This window comes from Henckelia pumila, chromosome 2, assembly GCF_033568475.1.
Source record: "Henckelia pumila isolate YLH828 chromosome 2, ASM3356847v2, whole genome shotgun sequence".
NCBI lineage: Eukaryota > Viridiplantae > Streptophyta > Magnoliopsida > Lamiales > Gesneriaceae > Henckelia > Henckelia pumila.
Window position 1 is genome coordinate 171,008,580 of NC_133121.1, and position 21,749 is coordinate 171,030,328.

Sequence of the window (21,749 nt, forward strand, 5' to 3'; positions counted from 1 at the left end):
GAAGAGGAGAAGACAACTTGTTTAGCTACTCATAGTAGTCTTGTTCTTGAAATATATATATAAAAAAAATTTAATACAATAGAGAGAAAAATATTAAAACAATTTATTTGTAAGAAAACTGAAGGGAATGATCGATGTCCTCAGCTTCCTTAAACACCTGTATTTATAGTTGTGATTCCACTTGTTTCACCGAGAAACTTCAAGGAATCTTACAGCTATTTTTTTGTATTTTTATGCCATTATTGATGACATCTTTTGCTAGTGGAGGAGTCACATGTCTGTCTTTTTCTTTTAGCTTTATTCTCCTACATGCCTCTTTTATTGTTGTCGGGGCATCTTCGGCTTTTGCAGCGGTCCCCTTGAAAAACGCATCTTTGGTGGTCCCTGTCCACCTTTGCTAGTCTCGGAAAAATCCTTTCGATCTGTTTGGGGTTAGAATTTTTTTTCGAACTCTGGCTCCTTCTGATCTGGACATTCTGGGCAGATAACCTCTGACCATCTTCCTATGTGAGCCATGTTACAAAATTTTCGGCGAGTTTCTTTACTCCCCGACAGCTTGTTGTTCCACAAAAAGTTTCTCTTCTTTTCGAAGAGTTCTTCCGCTAAAGCCGTAGTTTTTCCTGTCATTGTGTTTAACAGAAACGATCCATTCACAGAATTCTAGTAGAATTTGAACGGAAATTTGACTTTGTCCATCTCGGTGAGACAGACCCAAATACCCCATATCCTTCTGGTTGAGATTTTATTTTCTCCAAAAGTGGACACCAAGGGTATTTCTTCAGCTTTAGGATCCTTGATAAATTTATGACCCGTTATATCAGATCTCCTCATCTTGATGAAATGAAAGGGTTCGTGTGATCCTTTTCCTGTTGGTTCTGGAGCTGCACTGAAGAAATATATTTCTAGCATATCTCATTTGGACAAATGATCATTATTTTCCCATGTTTCTTGGACTGCTTCCTGGATCCAATTTGGTAATTGTGATATCTCCGGGAATCTTGGTGACGTTGTATAAACTGAGGCCAAAGCCCCAAATTCATACCAGAGCTTTACATCCTTAGGATTGACATTGTTTTTTAGCCAAACCCTTGGATATATTCCTGCAACATCAATCCTGCAAGTGTTCGGGTTGATTTCACTCCTTGTCTTAAATTTCTCCCACCTCTGTTGATAAACTTGGAATGGAGAAATAATAGCTGGATTAGTATCAATCTTAGATTTACTCTTGTCAGTGTTGGGCCTAAGATTGATCTCTTCCTCTTTTACTTCAGAGGCGAAGGGTTGACTTGATGAGTTTTCTCATCAATTGTTGCTTCATCCAATTCAACAAAAGCTGATGATAGATTAGCACTTGTTTCTTGGATTTTGAAATCCCCAACCTTTTGTTCTACAACCAGTGGCTGTATTTTTTCTTCTTGTAAAACCAATTGTTTTATCATTTCCTGTTTATGAGAAACCAATGTTTTCTCTATAGACTTAACAATTGGCCCTTGAATAGCAACCCATAGTTGAGTTTGAGCTTGCATAGATCCAATAATTCGATTAGATACTTTGATCCGATCAGCTTGTTATAACCTGCCAGCCATTTCAGCATTAATGACTAACTGGTTGAACTCGGTTTGAAGCAACCCAAGGTGTTCCCTGAGATGCCTCTGCATTTTCATGATGGAATCCACGTCACTGCCTTCCATCCCTTGTTAAAAAATCTGCAAGAATATTTTCATGAGGTTTAATGATAACAATATCAAAAATATAATTTTGACATAAAGCTTGCCATCTTAATAATCTAGCTTTCTCTGGTTTAGATTCAATCTTATTCCTTAAGAAAGCTTTTACCTGAGTATTATCAACTTTTATGATAAATTTTTTAGCAAGTAAGAATAAAGACCATTTTTCAAAAGCCTTTATAACTGCATAAAATTCTTTTTCGTTGATATGCCATCTAATACGGCCAGATTCTGTAAAAAGACCGCTATAGTATCTGCATGGTACTTTTCCTTTTGAAGTGAGCTTAGTAAGGACTGCTACCCACCAATCGTCTTTGGCATCTGTAAATAATACCAAATCATCCTCATCAACGGGTTTAGCCATTTTTGTGAGTTTTTTACATATCTCCTTTAGTTGGTTTACCCCTTGAGTATGGTCATCGGTCCATAAAAACCTAGCATCCTTTTTTAACAAAGGACTAAACACCTTCCTGCAAGATTGTTTATGAACATCCCTGCAAAATTAACCTGTGACGCCAAAAATTTTTTAATTTAATTTTCATGCCTAATTAGTTTTTAATATTTATTATTTTAATTATTTTAATTTTCTGTGATTAATTGGCTAAATATTATATTCTTCCGTGCATTAGAATATATCATTTTTGACTTTTGCGAAAAAATTAGTATTTTAATTTCTGGACTAGTAAGATCAAATTTAATATTTTTAAGCTGATATATTTTTTAATTTATTTTTATTATTTATTTAGTGCGATTTAAATTGTAGTCCTAATTTCTTTATTGATTTGGCATTTTTTTTAGTGTATAACATTTTTTTTCCCTAAATTTCATAACACTTCTTTTTTTTTTTAGGGTTTACCTACATGTACACTTGAATTCAAGATTCAATCCTAGCCACACATCCACACACTCACACTCACTCTCACACAAAACTCACGCACTCACACACTCAAACACCCAATAGCCGATCCTTTCCATGTTCTTCAATGGGAGATATCGGATCCTTCATTTCTTCCTCCCTAAACCTTTAATCCTCATTTCTTCTCCGGCAAATCACTCCTGGGCGAGCTAGACGTGATTCTTGAGCTCGATTTTAGCTCCCTCCAGTTCGAGCTATCCATTTCTGCTGCTGCAGCATTTCGGCCCCGGGCTTTTATTCCTTTTGATTTTTCTGTTGTAAGGCAAGGATATGGTTTCCTTGTTCCCCTTATAGATTGGTATATTATATTGAGTGTGCATTCCATGAAATATTTGAAATGTATGTAAATACGTGTGCCCTGCTCAAACGTTTCTTTTATTTTCTGTCCAACAGAGATGTTCTTCCTTGTGTTCTGGTGAATTCGAAATGCTGGTGCAAATATGGTGTATTTATGGTCTTGAAATGCATGTGTGTGGAGTTATGCCAAATATTATCATTTATAGAATTTTAGACCTCATGACATGTGATCGAACTCTCAAATTTTTGCTGCCTTGTGGTTTGATTTTAAGATTTCCAGATTATGTACATGTTCTTGAGTTCGAGCACTTGGTATTTTGTGGTGTCGATTCGGATGGTGATTTAGAGCTACCGTGGATGATATGAAGTTCACATGATAGCGTTAAGATGAGATGTTGTTAGCTTGCGAGTGGGCTTTGAGGAACCTTCGAATGGCTAGAGTCTAGGGGCTCGGTTTGATTGCCATGTAGAGCTAGGATTGGGCTGTTAAGAGTGAGTTTTAATGGAGCTTTGGGTAAGCTTAAATGGCGATCATGATACTAGGATAGGGGCTGGAGTTTGGAGACAAACACCTAAGTTTTTGGTTGAGAATGATAGTGAGGCATGAGCAGATTTTGAGAGTGTATGGGCTGTACGGAAGCCGTAGTTAAAACAGGGTCTAAACACGGGTTTTTGGTTAAGGGCTCGGGTTCGGAAATAGTATAGGATGTTGGGAAATTGTTGTTTCAAGCGGGAATCAAATCGGTTAAGTTTGGGTCGAGTTTTAGATTTTTAAATGTTAAGGTGCAGAAATTTGTTGAACACTAAGGGGCTGCTGCCCGGAAATCAACCTTTTGAAAAATGATAGCTTAGGAAATAAATTCAGAGGATGACTTCTTTACTTAGTTCTAAGTGTCGTGGAGTCGTGGTTTCAAGAGGAATCCTTTTTGGATAGGAATCGAGTAAGATATAAATTTTACGGGTAAATCGCTCAACCTTGTCGTAAGTGCTATCGTTGGGTTGAAATTTTTCCATCCTTTGGTTAGTTCCTAAATCACCATCCCGGTCTCTCTTGCATGAGTCATATGCATGATTATCGATCAATATTTTTGCATGTACATCAAATTTACATATGCATGCTAAGTCTTGTAATTATGGATAAAAGAAAATATTTTTTTGTTACGAACAAGGTGAGTTGATTGTGACTACAGTAAAATTCATGTGTTTGGACGGGCAGGGAGACGTCTTAGCTTCTCTTACCGAAATTCATGTGTATGGACGGGTTAGGAGAAATCATGACTTCCCATACCAACCATAGGGCAAGACGTGTTGGGTGTTATCCTGACTTCCTTGCGGCATAGTGCACTGTAGCCATGATCATGATCAAAACCCACAGAGTCACAATTCAAGGATCTAAGTTATCAGTTTTAGTTCAAGTCATTTATGTACATGTTCAGCGCAGTATATTCAGTTTCATATTTTATGTTTGACTTAGCCATGCATATGTTATATTCATATTCATTTCATTTACTCAGAAATCATCTTTTTAAGTTTAAGGGCACAAAATTATTTTATTACAAGCTATTTTTAATCTGCCTGTGTTTGTATTTATGTAGTACTCGTTATTCCCCCCACCCATATTCTTGCTGAGTCTTTCGACTAACTCCACTTATTTGTTTTCAGGTGATGACTATCATTTAGAGGCTGAGGGGCAGGATCCCCAGAGCGAGGTCGCCGGTGGTGCAGGCCCTTGACCGACGTGCTTTAGTTGTTCCGCAAACTCTGATGTTGCCTTTTTATTTATGAGTGGATTATTTCTCGCAATCTGTCGTTAGCAGGAGGTGTTTTCCCTGCTTTTAAACTTTTGGCATGTAAATTTAACATTTATATTCCGCAACTGTGTGGGATAAACTTCCCCTTTCTAGATTTTATGATTTACCGTATTTGGATTAAATTTATCAGGCGTCTATTTCTTTTGCTGAATTGCTGTCTGTGACAGGTTGGCTATGTAATAGTTTCAAACGGGTCATGGAAATTTTTTTGAAAAATCCCGTATTTTCTTTATTAAAATAAATAATTAGATTAGGGGTTTTTACTTAGTCGTTTCAGTTGGTATCAGAGCACGGTCTTGGTTTGGGCTGTGCCTACTACCGGTTGCCGAAACTCAAGGGATCTAGCCTCAAAGTCTGTAAGATTTATGTTTCATTTATTGATTATTTGTTCAGATTAGTAGCATTAGCTTCCTAAATTGTTTGAGCATGTTTAAGTTTGGATAAAATATTTTCTTAAGGCATGAAATTTAAATTTTTGGAATTTGAACTTGCGCACAGATGACACCTCGATGTGATACCCTTGCACCTCCACCGCCGCCACCTCCTCCGCCCCCTCCACTATTTGATGTTGGGACTCAGTTGCTAGCCGGCCTGGTTCGTATCTTAGAGCAGCATGCCGAGGCCCCGAGGGCTAGACCTAGCGCGATCTATGAGCAGTTCAGGAAGATGGTTCCTAAGGACTTCTCTGGTACTACGGATCGGATGGTAGCCGAGGGCTGGATTCGCTCGCTTGAGGCAATTTTCCGCTACATGGAGTTGGGAGATGGAGACCGGGTTCGCTGTATGACTTTTTTTCTCAAGGATGACGCCGCCTTGTGGTTTGAGGGTGTGGAGAAGACTGTGGATGTCACCACCCTGACTTGGGAAGCAAGACTCTCTTCTATGAGAAGTACTATACAGCTGAGGTGAGAGTGCAGTTGAAGAAAGAGTTCATGAGTCTCCGGCAGAAAGATCTGTCTGTATCCGAGTTTGTGCGCAAATTCAAGAGGGGCTGCCACTTTGTGCCATTGATAGGGAATGATGAGGCGGAGAAGTTGGAGCATTTTGTTGCTTGTCTGAGGCCTACTATTCGTAGGGATGTGATAATGGCTGAGCCAGTGGATTATGCAGCTGCCGTCAGGAAAGCAATGAGGTCCGAGCAGTCCTTGAAGGACATCAGTGCCGAGGTTCATGGCAAGAGGACCTTCACTCATCAGGGTCACCAGCAGCAGCAGGGCAAGAGGCCATTTACTGGACCACAGAGGAAGCAGGGACCATTTAGACCACTGGGGCATCTAGCCCATAGGCCCCAGGGGCACCATGCTCAGAGACCTCAGGGGAACCAAGCCCAGAGACCCGCTCCTCCCAAGACGGGGGAGAATCCTTTTTGCCCGGATTGCAAGCGTGCCCACAATGGGCAGTGTTTGGCAGGTGCCGGAGTCTGTTATCGGTGCAAGAAGCTAGGACACGTGGTTTCAGATTGTCCGTTGCGCAAGACGCCGACTCAGGGGAGAGTCTATGTGATGCAGGCCGAGGAGGGTGATCCTGATACCACGCTCATCACAGGTAATATTTAGAGCTTTTGATTAAGGGTGATTTAATTGACTTGTAGATGCAATTTTCGATTATGAGATTTTCTTATTGGTAATGTGAACTTATTAGGTAGCATGCTTCGTGTTAGTCATCTGTATTGGCATGAATAATTTTGATTTTTGGGAATTTGATGACTTAGAATGAATCTAAGTAGGAGTAGTCTTGTTTGTTTTCAATATTTTTGTGGTAGTAATCACCATTAATGCAGGCAGAATTTTAGTATCCGGTGTGGCCACTAGAGCCTTGTTATACTCGGGGGCTACACATTCCTTCATTTCAGAGGATTTTACCCGCAAGCGGGGTATTGAGTATGAAGAGCTGTTTGGAGGATTCACAGTGACCATACCATCAGGGGAAGAGCTGTCCACGAGGAATATAGTGAAGAATCTTGAGCTCTTGTTGTAAGGGCAACTGGTGAGTGCACATTTGATAGTACTGCCCATGCCTGAGTTCGACATGATACTAGGGATGGACTGGATGACAAAGAATGCCGTGATGATCGACTTTCAGCAGAGATCAATGTTGGTCAGACCAGAGGGAGAAGAACCGTTTTGGTTTGAGGATACTATGGGTTCGAGGAGGACTCAGATTATATTTTTCATGCAAGCTAAGCAGTTGGTGCATGATGGATGTGAAGCATTCTTAGCCAGTTTATCTTTGACAGAGTTGCCCGTACATCCAGACATTTCAGATGTGGACGTTGTCAGGGACTTTGAGGATGCTTTTCCAAGCGATGTTGCAGGCATTCCGCCTGATAGAGAAGTCGAGTTCTCTATTGACTTGGTACCGGATACTGTGCCAATCTCCAAGGCACCGTATAGATTGGCTCCTACGGAAATGAAAGAACTGAAAGAGCAGATTCAAGAGTTTCTTGATAAGGGATTCATACGCCCTAGTTTCTCCCCGTGGGGAGCACCAGTACTCTTTGTGAAAAAGAAGGACGGAAGCCTAAGGTTTTGCATTGATTACCGAGGGCTGAATGGAGTGACGGTGAAGAACAAGTACCCGCTTCCTAGAATTGAGGATCTCTTTGATCAGTTGCGAGGAGCCTCTGTATTTTCGAAGATTGATCTTCATTCCGGTTACCACCAGTTGAAGGTGAAGGAGTCAGATGTGTTCAAGACAGCATTTAGGACTCGTTATGGCCACTACGAATTCCTTGGGATGCTGTTCGGAATGACGAACGCGCCCGCGGTCTTCATGGATCTTATGAACCACGTGTTCCAGCCGTACTTGGACCAGTTTGTCATCGTTTTCATTGAATACATTCTTATTTACTCGAAGGATAGAGAGGAGAATTCGCAGCATTTGAAGACAGTTCTTGAGGTACTCCGAGAGCAAAAGTTGTTTGCCAAGTTTGAAAAATGCGAGTTTTGGTTGGACATAGTAGCATTCTTAGGCCATATTATTTCCAAAAGTGGAGTAGAAGTGGATCCTTCCAAGGTTGAAGCAGTGAAGGAGTGGTCTATACCTAGGAACGCATCGGAGATTCGCAGTTTTCTCGGATTGGCAGGTTACTATAGGAAATTTATCAAGGGATTTTCGTCAATTGTTGTGCCCTTGACAGCATTGACCAAGAAGAATGCCAAGTTCATTTGGAGTTCCAAGTGTCAAAAGAGCTTTGATGTATTGAAGGAAGCTCTTACGACAGCACCAGTGTTAGCCATGCCATCGGGGCAAGGAAATTTTGTGGTTTACACTGATGCTTCCAAGTTGGGACTTGGGGAAGTGCTTATGCAGCAAGATAGGGTCATTGCTTATGCTTCTAGACATTTGAAGGAGCATGAGAAGAACTACCCTACTCATGATTTGGAGTTAGCAGCTGTGGTTTTTTCACTCAAGATTTGGAGACACTACCTCTATGGAGAGAAGTGTAAGATATTCACCGACCATAAAAGCCTTAAATACTTCTTCACCCAGAAGGAGTTGAACATGAGGCAACGGAGATGGTTAGAGTTGGTGAAAGACTATGATTGCGACATTAGTTATCATCCGGGTAAGGCTAATGTCGTTGCCAATGCATTGAGTAGAAAGACAGTAGTGATTGCCTCTTTGACGGTGTCTAGACCATTGTAGGATGAGATTTAGAGATTTGGGCTGGAGTTCTATGCCAAGGGTAGAGCTCCAAGATTGTCAGCTTTGATGGTGCAGAATACTTTATTTGATCGTATCAGAGTTGCTCAAGCAGTTGATGAGAAGTTGAGTAAGTGGAGACAGAGAGCCGACGAGAGAGGCAGTGATCTGTATTCGGTAGTAGATGGGATTGTGAGGTTCAGAGATAGACTTTGGGTGCCCTCAGGTGATTCTCTGCGAGTTACTACATTGGCAGAGGCACATACATCACCGTACTCTATCCACCCTGGCAGTACCAAGATGTATAGAGACCTTCAGCAGTTGTATTGGTGGCCGGGCATGAAGCATGATATCGGCCGATTTGTGTCAGAGTGTCTGACATTCCAGCAGGTCAAAGCAAAACATCAGAGACCTGCAGAATTGCTTAAGCCACTCCCTATTCCCGAATGGAAATGGGAGAATATTACCATGGATTTCGTTGTTGGCTTGCTGAGGGCAGTGAGAGGTTCGAATGCTATTTGGGTTATTGTCGACCGTCTCACTAAGTCGGAGCACTTTTTGCCGGTAAAGACGAATTTCTCTATGACTCAGTATGCAGAGTTGTATATCCGAGAGATAGTCAGACTACATGGTATCCCTGTTTCCATAGTGTCTGATAGAGATCCGCGGTTTACTTCGTCTTTTTGGAAAAGTCTCTACTCAGCTTTGGGGACGAAGCTTATGTTTAGCACTCCCTTTCACCCACAGACGGATGGATAGTCCGAGAGGGTGATTCAGATTCTAGAGGACCTTCTGAGAGCCTGTGTTATTGACTTCCATGATAGTTGGGAGTCGAGGTTACCATTTGTGGAATTTTCATATAACAACAGCTATCAGGCCACCATTGGTATGGCGCCTTACGAGGCACTCTATGGGAGACCGTGCAGATCACCGGTGTTATGGACCAAGATTGGTGAGAGATCAGAGTTGGGACCCGAGATTGTTCAGCAGACTGCCAAGGTTGTAGCCATGATCCGCGATAGGATGAGGACTGCACAGAGTAGGCAGAAGAGTTATGCTGACCATAGGAGGAGAGACTTGGAGTTCTCGGTGGGAGATCATGTGTTTGTCCGAGTAGCTCCTATGAAGGGTGTAATGAGATTTGGGAAGAAAGGGAAATTAGCACCGAGATTCATAGGACCCTTTGAGATTTTGGACAGAGTAGGGGCATTGGCTTATAGGGTGGCCTTGCCTCCTAAGCTTGATGGAGTTCATAACGTCTTCCATATATCAATGCTGAGGAAGTACGTCTCGAATCCGTCCCATGTGCTTAGCGTGGAACCTCTTCAGTTATCTCCTCACATGACGTATGAGGAGATAACCATCCAGATTTTGGATAGACAGAAGAGGAGACTCCGTAACAAGTCGATTCCTATGATCAAAGTGAGATGGCAGAACCATTCAGAGGAAGAGGCCACTTGGGAAGCAGAGGCAGATATCAGGACTCGTTATCCAGAGCTCTTTGGTAAGTCTTAATTTCGAGGACGAAATTCCATATTAGGGAGGGAGGAATTGTGATGCCAAAAATTTCTTAAATTAATTTTCATGCCTAAATTAGTCTTTAATATTTGTTATTTTAATTATTTTAATTTTCTGTGATTAATTGGCTAAATATTATATTCTTCCGCGCATTAGAATATATCATTTTTGACTTTTGCGAAAAAATTAGTATTTTAATTTCCGAACTAGTAAGATCAAATTTAATATTTTTAAATTAGGATTTTTAAGCTGATATTTTTTTAATTTTTTTTTATTATTCATTTAGTGCGATTTAAATTGTAGTCCTAATTTCTTTATTGGTTTGACATTTTTTTTTAGTGTATAACATTTTTTTCCCTATATTTCACAACACTTCCCTTTTTTTAGGGTTTACCTACATGTACACTTGAATTCAAGATTCAATCCTAGCCACACATCCACACACTCACACTCACTCTCACACAAAACTCACGCACTCACACACTCAAACACCCAATAGCCGATCCTTGCCCTATTCTTCAATGGGAGATATCGGCTTCTTCATTTCTTCCTCCCTAAACCTTTAATCCTCATTTCTTCTCCGGAAAATCACTCCTGGGCGAGCTAGACGTGATTCTTGAGCTCGATTTTAGCTCCCTCCAGTTCGAGCTATCCATTTGTGCTGCTGCAACATTTCGGCCCCGGGCTTTTATTCTTTTCGATTTTTCTGTTGTAAGGCAAGGATTTGGTTTCCTTGTCCCCCTTATAGATAAGTATATTATATTTAGTGTGCATTCCATGAAATATTTGAAATGTATGTAAATACGTGTGCCCTGCTCAAACGTTTCTTTTATTTTCTGTCCAGCCGAGATGTTCTTCCTTGTGTTCTGGTGAATTCGAAATGCTGGTGCAAATATGGTGTATTTATGGTCTTAAAATGCATGTGTGTGGAGTTATGCCAAATATTATCATTTACAGAATTTTAGACCTCATGACAAGTGATCGAACTCTCAAATTTTTGCTGCCTTGTGGTTCGATTTTAAGATTTCCAGATTATATACATGTTCTTGAGTTCGATCACTTGGTATTTTGCGGTGTCGATTTGGATGGTGATTTAGAGTTACCGTGGATGATATGAAGTTCACATGGTAGCGTTAAGATGGGATGTTGTTAGCTTGCGAGTGGGCTTTGAGGAACCTTCGAATGGCTAGAATCTAGGGGCTCGGTTTGATTGCCATGTTGAGCTGGGATTGGGCTGTTAAGAGTGAGTTTTAATGGAGCTTTGGGTAAGCTTAAATGACGATCATGATACTAGGATAGGGGCTGGAGTTTGGAGACAAACACCTAAGTTTTTGGTTGAGAATGATAGTGAGGCATGAGCAGATTTTGAGAGTGTATGGGCTGTCCGGAAGCCGTAGTTAAAACAGGGTCTAAACATGGGTTTTTGGTTAAGGGCTCGGGTTCGGAAATAGTCTAGGATGTTGGGAAATTGTTGTTTCAAGCGAGAATCAAATCGGTTAAGTTTGGGTCGAGTTTTAGATTTTTAAATGTTAAGGTGCAGAAATTTGTTGAACACTAAGGGGATGCTGCCCGGAAATCAACCTTTTGAAAAATGATAGCTTAAGAAATAAATTCAGAGGATAATTTTTTTACTTAGTCGTAAGTGTCGTGGAGTCGTGGTTTCAAGCGGAATCCTTTTTGGATAGGAATCGAGTAAGATATAAATTTTACGGGTAAATCGCTCAACCTTGTCGTAAGTGCTATCGTTGGGTTGAAATTTTTCCATCCTTTGGTTAGTTCCTAAATCACCATCCCGGTCTCTCTTGCGTGAGTCATATGCATGATTATCGATCAATATTTTTTCATGTACATCACATTTACATATGCATGCTAAGTCTTGTAATTATGGATAAAAGAAAATATTTTTTTGTTACGAACGAGGTGAGTTGATTGTGACTACAATAAAATTCATGTGTTTGGACGGGCTGGGAGACGTCTTAGCTTCCCTTACCGAAATTCATGTGTATGGACGGGTTAGGAGAAATCCTGACTTCCCATACCAACTATAGGGCAAGACGGGTTGGGTGTTATCCTGACTTCCTTGCGGCATAGTACACTGCAGCCATGATCATGATCGAAACCCACAGAGTCACAATTCAAGGATCTAAGTTCTCAATTTCAATTCAAGTCATTTATGTACATGTTCAGCGCGGTATATTCAGTTTCATATTTCATGTTTGACTTAGCCATGCATATGTTATATTCATATTCATGTCATTTACTCAGAAATCATCTTTTTAAGTTTAAGGGCACAAAATTATTTTATTACAATTTTTTAATCTGCCTGTGTTTGTATTTATGTAGTACTCGTTATCCCCCCCCCCCCCCCCCCAAAATTCTTGCTGAGTCTTTCGACTCACTCCACTTATTTGTTTTCAGGTGATGACTATTATTTAGAGGCTGAGGGGCAGGATCCCCAGAGCGAGGTCGCCGGTGGTGCAGGCCCTTGACCGACGTGCTTTAGTTGTTCTGCAAACTCTGATGTTGCCTTTTTATTTATGAGTGGATTATTTTCTCGCAGTCTGTCGTTAGCAGGAGGTGTTTTTCCTGCTTTTAAACTTTCGGCATGTAAACTTAACATTTATATTCCGCAACTGTGTGGGATAAACTTCCCCTTTCTAGATTTTATGATTTACCGTATTTGGATTAAATTTCTCAGGTGTCTATTTCTTTTGCTGAATTGCTGTCTGTGACAGGTTGTTTATGTAATAGTTTCAAACGGGTCATGGCAAATTTTTTTGAAAAATCTCGTATTTTCTTTATTAAAATAAATAATTAGATTAGGGGTTTTTACTTAGTCGTTTCATAATCACTCCGAGAAAACTTTGGAGTTGTTTGATTTCTTTGAGTTTATTTGAAAAATTCTGTACCTTTCCCACAATATTGGGCTGTAGAATAATTCCAGATTCATCAATCTCAATGCCAAAGAATTCGATTTTCCTTGTTGCTATGGCTGCTTTCTTTTCAGATAAAACCAGTCCTTGTTTACAAATCATAGATAAAATCTCTAAGTGTTTAACATGTTTGTATATGTTTTTTGATGCTATAAGAATATCATCAATATAAACAAACATAAAGTTGAAATAATCATTAAACAGATTATCCATCTTTCTTTGAAATATCTGGGGTGTATTAGGCAATCCCATAGGCATAACTTTCCAAATATAGTGTCCTTGTGGAGGAGAAAAGGCTGTGAATTTTTTACTGCCTTCTTCCATTCGAATTTGGTAAAACCCAGACTTACAATCAAATTTTGAGAACACTTTAGCATTTCATACGCAACTTATTAAATGTTCTCTACAGGGAATAAAGTACCCATTAAACTCCATAATTTTATTAATACTTTGGTAGTTAATAACTAGCCTGAGTTTTCCTCTTTTTATTTCACCATGATTTCTCACCAGGAAATCTGGGCTGCTATATGGTGAAACTCCTTCTTCAATTAAACCAAGGTTCAAATGTTCCTTGATAGTTATTCTCATATCCCTTTGATCTGTTATGTTCATCGGGATAGGCTTATATCTGACGAATTCATACTTTTTTCCTTCTTTTAAAGTAAGGTTGGCTTTGAGTTGATTTCTATCCCACCATGCCAGAGGGTGCTCGTTATAACTTTCTTTTAGCCTCTTTTTGACATCTTCAAGGGATACCTTGTTTTCCAACTCTATATCTCTGTGGATTAGAGTTACCTTGAGAAGATCCATATCTTCTATTTGGAGTTCTTGTTCTCTTGTTATTTTTAACATTGTTTCTCCAAATCTCCTGGAATCTTTCATTTTTGGATAAAAAAAGTTGTCCTTTATCACCACGCTGGCTGCGGAACATTATCGGCATTTGTCGATAAAAAGCAACCTTGAGTCTTTGAACGATTATCTTATGATCACAAATGGTGGTGAACATAAGTCGTCTTAACTCATTATCTTGTGTATACTTTTTAAACATTTGTAAAAAATTATTTTCCAACAAGATATCAGCTCCTGTATCATGAAAATATATTGGCTATGTCTGAACCTTGTACCAAGGAGTCTGACTTGCTCCTCCCATAAGGATTTCTGCTTGTTTTATTCCTTCACCAAGAAATAGAATTCTTTTCGAAAATCTCGTCCAGCAATTTTTGGCAAATCTTCTTCATAGTCCGTAGGGAAGACTCCTCTTTTTGCTGTACAAATTCCTGCTCCTGAATCAATATAGGCTGCAAGTACTCAGCCTTATATTGTTCATACAACATCCCAATTGGAATGTATATTGAGAAAGGGCTTGTTGTCACTTGGTTGACTTGATCTATTCCATTTATTTCCTTCCCCAAGAATGCCTCCACAATTGTAGATGCCCCATTTGAGATTTCAAGCTTTCAGATTTCTCCCCAAGCTCGATCCGTCCGTTGGAATTTATTTCTGAAGGCAGTTTAGCAATCACAGCAGTGAGAGCTTCATTATATCGTAAGTTTTTCTTCGATCAGCTAGAATTTGATTTTCGGATGTTGTTAGAATCGAGTGAGTTTCGGTTATGTTGTTCTTGACAGAGTTTTGATCGTTTATTCTCAGTCGGTTTTGAATTAGAGTGTCGTTCGGATTTGTTATGATTTTTGGAAGCCTATTTCGAAAATCTAGTTTTGAGATTTATTGGGTTTGAGCATTTATTTTTGTCTTAGCATTGATATGAGTTGATATCGATATTGTACTGCTGTCTGCATTTCCGGTTTGATCAGTTTATAGCTGTTATGCCGCCGTTTTGAGTTTTTTAGATTTTGAACCGTTTTTGAGTTATAGAACTTTGGCTATTGAGTTTTGATCGTCGTTGTTGATCATCTTTGCCTCCATACATATCATTTGGAGTTTGTCGAGCCCTGTGTTAGCAGCATTCGATCGTCGAAGAGTTGGACGTATAGCGGTAAAGAGTTTACCGTGAGCCTTGTTGTTGTTGTTTAGGTTATATAGATTTTGATATAACCTATTTTGTAGCGTATCCAAAGTTGGAGCTACTTGCTTTGAAAGGTACAAGCAGTCATCGTTTAGCGGGATAGCATACTCGAGACAGTTGGTTCTTGAGTTTTCCCTTAAAATCACATACTTGCATCAATACTTGTTCTAGCATGTGGAACTTGTATTTTGTTGTTGATTGAGCTTTTGTTATATGACTTAATGCTTTATGTTTTCTTATGCATTCATCTTGAGACAAACCTTTGATTTCAGCAGGCAGAACAACCCTTTTTAATTAGATGTTATGGGTGCTATGTTGTGAGTGGCCTGGGTTGTAGAAGTTCACCTAGTGTCAGCATACTCCTCATAGTTGCACCAAAGTCTAGGGAATTGGGATACGTGGCACCACCTCGATTGGGAGAGTCGGTGAGTTGTTACGTGATCTCATCCTCGGGATCCCAAAAGCAGAGCAGCAATCCCTTGTTTATCAGAATTGATATCCCTATTTTAAAGACATGCATATCATTCGTTTTGATTTGATTATGTTGTCTTGAAAGCATGTTGTTGATATGTTACTTGTATTACTTGTTATGTTGCTTTTACTAGGAATATCATTCTCACCGGAGTTATCCGGCTGTTGCTTTGTTTTGTATGTGTACTTGGCAACAGGAGGGTCAAGATCAAGTCAGCGAAGACGTGGTTAGCATCAAGAGTGAGAGATAGAATTGAGACTCGGTTTAGAAGTCATGTCAACATGTCTATCTAATTTATGTTGGAACATGTTTAGATCTCGAACTTCGTTGTTTATGTTGTATCGAATATGCGAGCTTTTTGGTTGAGTGTTGTCGTTGCATGTTCTATCCTTTTGAGCAGTTGATCAACTCTAGAACTTCATGTATTATTTGGAGAGATTGCGATTGTAATGTATGATTATGATTTGAATGTTTTGGATTGAGTTTTATCAAGTCTTCTGCTGTATTTTTGCATCTGTACTGTCACCGCTCGATTGGTGAGATTTGACCGATTGAGCGAGTGACATGTTACCATGTTTCTGTTCTTGATTCAGGGTGCCCGCTCGATCGGTTGATTTTGACCGATCGAGCGGTGCTGGTGTTTCAGCCGGGCAGAAGGTTTGCACATTGTTGCTCGCTCGATCAGTTGAATCTTATCGATCGAGCGAGGCCCATTTTAAAAAAAATTCTTTTGTCTTTTAGTCTTGGTTCTAGTATGCTTAATTAGTGTTTAATCCGGGATTAGATGCTTAGAACCTAGGTCTCACATTAAGTGGTATCAAAGCGATAAGATTCTTGGTTGAACTAGAGTGAGCGGTGTAGTTCGAGTCCGCATGTATTGGCTCCTCGCATGTGATTGAGTTATTTAACTATTTATTTAATTCCATGCCAGTATGCTTTATTATTTGAGAATTATTTTAATTACATGATTATGTGATTTAATTTATAAAGCATGGACTACTTGAGATATAACTGTTTTTGTTATCGACTGTTATCCGATATTCTGAGAGGTTGAAAGGGCACCGCATTGTAGCGATTGAGATATCTTGTGTCCTAACCTTTGATTATCAGATTGGTCCTCTTCGAGTTATTAACAGAAACCCACCGCCAGTTACTCCACCGAATGAGCAAGCTAGTACTGAAACTGTTCAAATGGATGCTACAACGATGCCTATGGAATTTTGCCGAAGAGGTTTCAGCCGTTTAATCCGCCTTTGTTTCTAGGTACAGAGAATCCGGCTGACTGTGAGAGCTGGTTGGATGACATTGATCAGTTGTTTGATTCCTTTGATTACTCTAACGACCGCCGAACCAGGTTAGTCATTCATCAGCTTCGAGGTATTGCTAAGAACTGGTGGATCACGACAAAGAGATCCATGGAGAATCGAGTTACAGTTGTTAAATTGACTCTTTTCAAATCTGAGTTTTATAAGCAGTTTTTCCCTATTTCGTACCGAAAGGACAAGGGAGCCGAGTTTGCTGATCTGAGACAAGGAAATTTGAACATTGAGGAGTATGTTGCCAAATTCGATAGTCTGTTGCATTTTGCACCGCATATCGCCGACAATGAAGAAGCAAAAGCCGATCAGTTCATCAATGGTCTGAACCCCGACATCTTCACGTTGGTAAATACTGCTAGGCCTGATAAATTTGCGGATGCCATGAATCATGCAAAGGGAACTGAAGCAGGTTTTTGGAGACAGAGAGGAAATCAGATGGTACCTCAGCAGCCGAGACAGTCTCAGAACCAACCGTCTCAGTATCAGAATCAGCCACCACAGTATCATAACCAACCTCAGAGGTATGGAGGAAGAAGTATCGGTAACAGAAAGGATCATTACAAAGCAAAAGGGAAACAATTTAAGAAGCATGGGAACAGTTCTTCTAGTGCCAGTGGTTCCAAGCAGTTTGGTTCAGGACAGAGTTATGGATCTTCATCTTTGTTTTGCAACAAGTGCGGCGGTAGAAACTCACCGGATCAGTGTGTAGGAGTCTTTGGGAACTGCAATACCTGTCAGCAACCGGGACACTTTTCTAAGGTATGCCTTCAGCGTAGTAGAGATCGAGCTCAGAGTGTGAGTTCATCTAGACTATAGATCAGCCTTAGAGACAGTTTTCTGCAGTTCACTCATTCTAGCCTCAGTAGTAGAACAGACATGGAGGTAACCCGAATGCGAACCAGCCTCCGAGACAGCAGGCACGAGTCTTTGCTTTGACAAAGGATCAGGCTCAGGCAGCACCAGACGATATTATAGCAGGTAACTGTTCGATTTTTGGTTATTCTGCTCATGTATTAATAGATACAGGTGCTTTTCATTCCTTTATCTCTGAAAAATTTGTGTTGATGCATGCTTTGCAAACTAAGTTGTTGCCTACTGTAGTAGTGGTTACTTCACCTTTGGGTGGAGGAATTGTTTCTGTCAGATTAGTTAGGAACTGTGAAATCTGTTTTGAGGGAATTTTGTTAGAGTTCGACTGTATTGTACTTGGGTTGTCAGATTTTGACTGTATTGTTGGTATAGATGCTTTAACCAAGTACAGGGCAATCGTCGATTGTTTTCTGAAGGTTGTCAGATTCAGACCTGAAATGGCAGATGAGTGGAAATTCTTTGGTAAGGGTTCTCGATCTAGAATTCCTTTAATTTCAGTGTTATCTATGACTCGTTTGTTACAGAAAGGTGCAGAGGGATTTTTGGTTTATGCAGTTGATGTACTGAAATATAGCCCTAAATTGGTTGATATACCAGTGGTTAGAGAATTTGATGATGTGTTTCCAAAAGAAATTCCTGGATTGCCGCCTATTCGAGAGATCGAATTCAGCATCGATTTATTGTCAGGTACTTAACCTACTTCCAAATATCCACATCGTATGGCACCGATCGAATTGAGAGAATTGAAGGAGAAACTTGAGGATTTGATTGCCAAGGGATACATCAGACCTAGTGTGTTGCCTTGGGGTGCTCCTGTTCTGTTTGTTCGAAAGAAGGATGGTTCTAGGCGGCTCTGTATTGACTACCGTCAACTGAATCAGGCTACAGTAAAGAACGGGTATCCTTTACCCCGAATAGATGATCTTTTTGATCAGTTACAGGGTTCTTCTGTCTATTCAAAGATTGATCTGAGGTCGGGTTATCATCAGCTGAGAGTGTGTGAGAAAGATGTTCCTAAGACCATATTCAAAACGAGGTATGGTCATTTCGAGTTTATAATCATGTCGTTCGGTTTGACTAACGCTCCAGTGGTTTTTATGGGTTTGATGAACCGTATCTTTCAGCATTATTTAGATGAGTTTGTTATTATCTTCATCGATGATATTCTTATCTACTCGAAGAACCGTACTGACCATGCAGAGCATTTGAGGACCGTCTGGCAGATTTTTTGAGTTGAGTAGTTGTTTGCCAAGTTTTCTAAGTGTGAATTCTGGTTGGACCGAGTTGTCTTCCTCGGTCATATTATTTCTGGAGATGGGATTTCTCTCGATCCCAGCAAGATTGAAGCGGTTATGAATTGGCCTAGACCGACATCAGTACCTGAGATCCGAAGCTTTATGGGTTTAGCTGGTTATTATCACCGATTCATCGAAATATTCTCGTCTATTGCCAAGCCGATTACCCAGCTGACTCAGAAGAATGCGCCTTTTATCTGGACTGCAGATTGTGAGGCTAGCTTTGTTGATCTGAAGAGGAGACTGACCAGTGTTCCGATTCTTTCTATTCCAAAAGGTACTGGAGGTTTCATAGTCTATTGTGATGCTTCTAACCGAGGCTTGGGATGTGTTCTTATGCAGCATAAGCATGTGATAGCGTATGCATCGAGGCAGCTAAAGCCGCACGAGACTCGTTATCCGGTTCATCACTACAAGAAAAACGGCCAAAGACAACGCTTTTTCCGCGTTGTTAATGTCCCCAAAAAAGCGTTGTCGTAGCCAGTGTTGTAAAAGACCACGCTCAAAGACAACGCGGAAAAAGCGTTGTCGTTTTTGGAAAAGACAACACTTTTTTAAGTGTTGTCGTATCTAAAAACAACAACGCTTTTTCCACATTGTCTTTGTCACAAAAAAGCGTTGTCGTAGCCAGTATTGTGAAAGGCCGCGGTCAAAGACAACGCTTAAAAAGCGTTGTCGTTTTGAGCAAAGACAACGCATAAAAAACGTTGTGATATTTGAAAAAGACAACGCTTTTTAAGCGTTGTCTTTTTTAGTAACGACAACGCTTTTTCCACTTACGACAACGTTTAAAAAGCGTTGTCTTTTCTCAAATAAAAAACAAAAAAAAAAATTTAATTCACAAATTTTCAATATTATCACTCAATATTCAAAATTTTTAAAAATTAAATCTAATATACAATATTTCAATATTATAAATTATTCAAATATAACAAAAATCATTCAAATATAACAAATAATCGAATTCTTCATGTTCATCTCGGCCATGTCAAAGTTCTTGTCTTATCACTGTAAATGGTAGTTGCTGATCCCATAGTTTCACAAGCTGAAATTCTACGCACCTGTAGATCAATTTGTATCAGCAATTTCTTGAAGAATACAATATCAACATTGAACAAAGCCTGACAAAGAACCATAATTAATGACATACCAAGGCCATGTCAGCCATCATTTTCTTCATGAGTACACTAAACTGTAGGAAATTAAAGAGAAATCAAGCTCATGAATAACAAGATTGGAGATGGTAAAATGGTAGGTGCCTGATAACAGAGAACTTAATGACACACTTACGTCAAGGTTACTGCCAATGGAAGCCCTCCAAGAACCGCAACAACAACAATCGTGACCTATACCAAACAACAATCAGTGGACAAAAATGGCACCAAATGAACTATTTATTCAAAAATAAAAACTCATAGCAGCAGTTATGATGTGTATAAATCTGTAAATATTAGAGTCTGTTGGGAATGTAAGATGTACAGGTGAAGAAGGTACCTGCAACAAACTGCTAGTAATGAAAGCTGTGTTGAAGCAAGCATAGAAGAGACGCCCTCCAATTAGTTTTTCATAGAAAATTATTCGAACATCTCCTCTAATCTGCTCAAATCTCAAAATGAATCAGTTTTTGTGGTGTTCAAGTGCCAAAACAGTCGACCATTTTAAAAATATCAGGAAATCTTACTTGTACTGGTTTCTCATAATCATAACCAAGACAACACTTTTGGTAAATTATGAACCTTTCGGTACCGAAAATCATTTTCAGAATATGTGTCAAACAAAAAATAATAATAATAAAGTAGAATATGAACTAACTTAGCGTGAAAGGTATAGACTCAACAACAAAGAGATTCAAGAAGTTAGAATGTTGATTCGGATCAGTGGGAAATATAACTCACTCCAGCTACCTGACATTCAAGGGAAAAAATTAAAAGGAGAAAAGGGGCGAAAAGAAAAACTATGTAAGGACTCAATAGCTTGATCCTTGCACGACATGTATCAAAACTATGATAAAATATAAAATAAATTAAAATAAAATGAAATTCCTCTATTTTTAAATTTAAGGGCTCAATAGCTTGATCCTTGCACAAAGACATTTTGAAATTTTAGCAAAAATTTCTCTACATCTTGGCAGAAATTTTAATTACTCTTACCTTCAATGACCAGATTTTAACATTGTTATCCATTCCACAGCTTGCAATACGATACATGTCCGAAGGGTGGAGGTCCTACAATATTCATAACAAATGAAAGGATAGATGCTCAGAGTAAGTTCTACCTAAAGGTCCTACACGAGGGAAGACAAAAGGTTGGATAGAACATACCACATTAAGAACTTCATTACGATGTCTCCCAGCACCAGAAAATATCAAAATACATATTCCATTATGGATGTTCCATAGCCGAACTGATTCATCCTGGCCCATGTTTTATCGTTAATCAACTTTTATGCAAGATATTGTATGATAATCTTAACTTCTTTGAATAGAACAGGAGACAGATTAATTATCATAAACATATACAATATTTTTTTTCTGGAAGCCACGGACTGGCATATACAAGAACAAGTTTTTAGTAGTACACTTACTTTGCTTGCTGACACCACCAGTGATGGTTTCAGTGGCTGGGTCCTAATTTAATTTATTGAATCCCCGTGATCAACAAAACTCTGCAACAAATATAAGTAGAAAAAAACTAAAGCATTACATTCCTATACATGCCTAATCGATCTTTACACAGAGAAAAAGGAAAAGAAATGTAATATTCTTATACTACTTGGATGGGGAGGTATAAACAACCTTTGTTTTCAAGTAAATTTAGATTTCAAATAGTGTCACCGTAAAATATGTTTTGAGATCAGCAAAGGTTATTAATTACTTTATTTCAAAAAATACACCTCATGTTAACTGGTTCGGAAGGGCTA

The 21,749-nt window shown here is 39.4% G+C and overlaps 1 long non-coding RNA gene across 2 annotated transcripts; it reads right to left on the bottom strand.

Moving 5' to 3' along the window:
- Positions 1–20,111: 20,111 nt before the first annotated feature.
- On the bottom strand, positions 20,112–21,549 carry LOC140885429 (uncharacterized). 2 transcript variants are annotated; one of them, XR_012150936.1, is made up of 5 exons: positions 21,414–21,549; positions 21,151–21,243; positions 20,980–21,054; positions 20,324–20,425; positions 20,112–20,175 (listed from the first exon to the last, which is right to left on the bottom strand). It is a non-coding gene; the product is annotated as an uncharacterized lncRNA (long non-coding RNA). The 2 variants fall into 2 exon arrangements; XR_012150935.1 differs by having other exon boundaries at positions 20,324–20,733.
- Positions 21,550–21,749: the final 200 nt, after the last annotated feature.